The 4,783-nt window shown below is 49.0% G+C and overlaps 1 long non-coding RNA gene across 1 annotated transcript; it reads right to left on the bottom strand.

The window, feature by feature from the left end:
- Nucleotides 1-4,493: 4,493 nt before the first annotated feature.
- LOC117816926 lies at nucleotides 4,494-4,783 on the bottom strand. The gene is made up of 2 exons (XR_004632055.1): nucleotides 4,693-4,783; nucleotides 4,494-4,597 (listed from the first exon to the last, which is right to left on the bottom strand). It is a non-coding gene; the product is annotated as an uncharacterized LOC117816926 (long non-coding RNA).

The following is a 4,783-nucleotide window of genomic DNA, read 5'->3' as shown; positions in this document are numbered from 1 at the left end:
CTCACTCTCTGTGTATGGATCATCTCCTCACTCTCTGTGTATGGATCATCTCCTCACTCTCTGTGTATGGATCACCTTCTCACTCTCTGTGTATGGATCATCTCCTCACTCTCTGTGTATGGATCATCTCCTCACTCTCTGTGTATGGATCATCTCCTCACTCTCTGTGTATGGATCACCTCCTCACTCTCTGTGTATGGATCATCTCCTCACTCTCTGTGTATGGATCACCTCCTCACTCTCTGTGTATGGATCATCTCCTCACTCTCTGTGTATGGATCATCTCCTCACTCTCTGTGTATGGATCATCTCCTCACTCTCTGTGTATGGATCATCTCCTCACTCTCTGTGTATGGATCATCTCCTCACTCTCTGTGTATGGATCATCTCCTCACTCTGTGTGTATGGATCATCTCCTCACTCTCTGTGTATGGATCATCTCCTCACTCTCTGTGTATGGATCACCTCCTCACTCTCTGTGTATGGATCATCTCCTCACTCTCTGTGTATGGATCATCTCCTCACTCTCTGTGTATGGATCATCTCCTCACTCTCTGTGTATGGATCATCTCCTCACTCTGTGTGTATGGATCATCTCCTCACTCTCTGTGTATGGATCATCTCCTCACTCTGTGTGTATGGATCACCTCCTCACTCTCTGTGTATGGATCATCTCCTCACTCTCTGTGTATGGATCACCTTCTCACTCTCTGTGTATGGATCATCTCCTCACTCTCTGTGTATGGATCATCTCCTCACTCTCTGTGTATGGATCATCTCCTCACTCTCTGTGTATGGATCATCTCCTCACTCTGTGTGTATGGATCACCTCCTCACTCTCTGTGTATGGATCATCTCCTCACTCTCTGTGTATGGATCATCTCCTCACTCTCTGTGTATGGATCATCTCCTCACTCTCTGTGTATGGATCATCTCCTCACTCTCTGTGTATGGATCACCTCCTCACTCTCTGTGTATGGATCATCTCCTCACTCTCTGTGTATGGATCATCTCCTCACTCTGTGTGTATGGATCACCTCCTCACTCTCTGTTTATGGATCACCTCCTCACTCTCTGTGTATGGATCATCTCCTCACTCTGTGTGTATGGATCACCTCCTCACTCTCTGTGTATGGATCATCTCCTCACTCTCTGTGTATGGATCATCTCCTCTTACTTCTGCTTCCTCGTCTTCCTCTCTCTCTCCACCTGTGCTGTCACTGTCTGACTCAACTGGCTTTAGCTTTCTTGCCTCCTCATACGACACCTTCGCTAACTCACACATTTCCTCCAAAGATAAAGACATTCTGCTGTAGGAAGTCAGAAATCAGAAAACAAACAAACGTCATGCATATCCGCTTTTTATGGTATGACATGTTACAAAAGTATCAAAGAGAACGTCACTGCTTAAGTGCTCATAGGCTGTCCACATAGCATTAGCTTGATAATATCGTGTCATTTAACTTGCTTTTTAGACAACTCAGCAAGTCAAATGACATTCATCCTCACAGTTTCAATGATCAAAATATTATGAAGTGAGGTTTCATGGAATTATTACTTTCAATGAAGCACGGATCAAGCTAAAGAAAGATCGGTGACTTTTCAGATCATTTTATGTCATGGCTAACTCGCTACAAGTCATCGTGATCACTTCCGTCTATTCAGACGACTGGAAATCAAAAAACAAAACTATTAATAAGTAATACTTCTCTGTATACTTTTAACTGAGTTGCCGTGTATCCTGTGAAACTGAATCTGAAGTGTTTTATTACGTTACTCACCTCAAACGAAACCACTCGGAAACTGTGTTGCCACTTTCAAAACTATTTGAGAGGAAATGCACACTTCCTTCAAAATGGAACGGGGTGGAGCTACGAGGTTTCGTCGACGGTCTGAGGACCCAATGGAGTTACGTGGTTTAGTCACAAGGTTTTTTTCATACTTTTCATTGGTTAAAAAAATGTAGAAACCATTGACAGACATGAAGGCTGACAAATAGCAATGATTTATGAAAAAAAACCAAAATGTCAAAATTTGGAGATACGAGGTTTCGGCCCGACAGTGACGATATTTATTGCTGCTACAGTAAACAATTTAAACGTGAGTTGTCTGACTGAAATAAATGTATATCTTTTTTCCAGACCAAAATCTAACCAGAAACTTGAATTTAAAGCGTCATATAGAATTCCGGTTATAAAGGTGCACCCGAAAGAGAATTCAAATTTGGCCAACTTGATATTGATGACTGTTGTGGGGTTTTTTGTGAACACTACTGATTTAGTGCGTAGTAGCTAATTTTTTCTTTCACTAAAGCTGGCAATATTTCATTCACTACTGCCTCTGAGTCTCATTTGAACACTTTACTGGACTCTACTTAAATATGCAGATATCCTTATTCCAGGACTGAAGAATGGTGTACTCCCTCTGCTGTGCAGCGTAGACAGAGAACCAAAACAATCAAGGTTCATGAGAAGAGGTTTGATGTAGATGATTGATGGACCATTGAGGTCTTTTTTTTTTCTTTTTTTTTTTTTTTTCCTCTTGTCTGCATATATATTTCTGGTCTGTGTCATGTTTGTCACAAACTGTCAAATATTCATGCAATTTATTCTTGCAGCAAAAGAAAAGAAAGAGAACCTTTTTCTTCTGTGCTTGTGACTGTGTGCATGCAACCATCACCATCCCTCTTAGAACTCTGGCCTATCTTTTATTGGCAGCTAATATCATGTTCTGTAAAAGAGGGCGTGCACACCTAGGTGGACCAAAAAAAATAAAAAAAATAAGAGAAAGTGAAAGAAAGATTACATAAGGATATACAAAGGGACAGGGAGAGAGAAGGAGAGAGAGACCTAACACACTTAGATGGAGAGGGACCATCTCACCATGATGCCAAAAAAAATCCGTGGGGTGATACTAATGATTAAGCAACCCTTAGTGTCCACGATCATTACTGAAGCTTGGGTCTCAGAGGGTTGCCGCCGTGCTGTGTTCTATTTGTGTAACAAGACCACCTCTGGTGCAGATGAAACCACTTGGGTCAGATCAGCCGAGCGGTACGGCCCGGCACCCGGGCCGCGAGAGCAGTCAGACCGAAGGACCCAACCCGCCGCGGGAGACCCAGGCCAGGGGACAAGCCAAGGACCCAGACCGGAAGCAAGCATGTACCGCCGGAGCACCCAGGGCGACCCCCGGGTCACCCAGTAGGAGGAAAGGGGGGCGAGGGGGGAGAGATCCCGCAGCCCCCCCAAGGGACACCCCCACAACACCGCCCCCACAGCTCCCCAAGACGGAGCCAAAGGAGCCACCAGGGCCGAGGGGGCCCGGCACCAGGAGCAGACAGCCAGGCAGACGGGCAGGACCAGGACCAGAGCCCGCCAACCGGCGCGCTGGAGCGGGGGGAGGGTGGAGGCAGCAGGGCCAATCCCCCCTGCCCGCCCCAGACGGCCTGACCACTCCCCCCAGCCACGCCCCCCACCCACGCCCTGCGACTGATGGACCAGGCAGCGGGGCATGGAGGGACACCCCAATGGCTGCCGTAGTAACACCCCCCCAGCTGCGCACCACCCCACCCCCCCAAAAGGACCGCGAGGGAACCCCGGGAAACCCGGCCCCGAGGGCAGCCGCGGACCAGGCCCCCACAGGGGAGGGGGCAGCAGGTGGACGGAGGGTGACAGGGACACCAGCCACCCACCCAGCCCCGATGGACCCCCAACGAGTAGGGCCGAGCCAAACACTAAGGCCCCGCCAAACCTGATCTGTGTGTGTGATATGATTTGAATTTTGTTTAGTTTGTTTAGTGAGGTGGATTAAAATAGGGGGGGCAGGAAGGGAGGCGGGAGAGAGGGGGGAGAGCCGTAGTGCACTACTGCATCACAATCCGCCGCCCCCCCGACCCTATATCTTTACCTATATCAGTATCTAGTGAGGTGCATTAAAATAGGGGGGGGGGGGGGCGGGAGAGAGGGGGGAGAGCCGTAGCGCACTACTGCACCACAATCTGCCCCCCCCAGTATAAAACCGGTCCACTCAACCCACACCCCCCACCCCATGTCTTTACCTATATCAGTATCTAGTGAGGTGCATTAAAATAAGGGGGTGGAAGGGAGGCGGGAGAGGGGGGGGGGGGGAGCCTTGGTGCACCAATGCCCCATCATCTGCCCCTCCCCCCTGTATAAAACCCGCCCACCCATCAGCACCCCCAACCCTATTGTCTTTTTTTTTTTTTTTTTGTCCAACTGTTCCAGTGAAGTGCGTTAAAAGAGGCAGGGCCCGTCTGCGGCAAGCCCACTCCAGGGGGCCCTAGGGCGGTGGCACTCCAGCAGTCCCCGACCCCCCAAGCCCCAACCACCAGCCCCCCCACCCCGCGACAGACAAGGCCCACAGCTGCCCGGCAGGGCGTGGCACCCGACCCGAGATCCCCCCCAGACCATTGAGGTCTAACTGTCAGGGTGTGCTCTCAACAGACAGACCCAGGGGCTGAGACGGAGACAAAGTGAATAGTTCAGTCAATTTATTGTGGAGACAACTGAAGAAAACCGAAATATCCAGGAAGCCGGCTCCAAGACGCCTGTTGAAAAACTGGTAAGCTGGAAGATCGCTGTACATGGAGAGAAAAACACAGTGAGTTAGGCATGAGGGAAAAAACTCTGATCTTAGACTTGTTGACTAAGTACTTGATGATAGTATAATCACCCGTGGCGAAGGAACATTCTGGCACTGAAGTGGCAGGAGGACCAGTTATTTGTAGTGCTGCTGATTCAGATTGCTCACAGGTGTGTCTCCT

This window comes from Notolabrus celidotus, chromosome 8 (assembly GCF_009762535.1).
Source record: "Notolabrus celidotus isolate fNotCel1 chromosome 8, fNotCel1.pri, whole genome shotgun sequence".
Taxonomy (NCBI): Eukaryota; Metazoa; Chordata; class Actinopteri; order Labriformes; family Labridae; genus Notolabrus; species Notolabrus celidotus.
The sequence above is the reverse complement of the archived record's forward strand: the minus strand, read 5'-3'. Positions and strand labels throughout refer to the sequence as shown.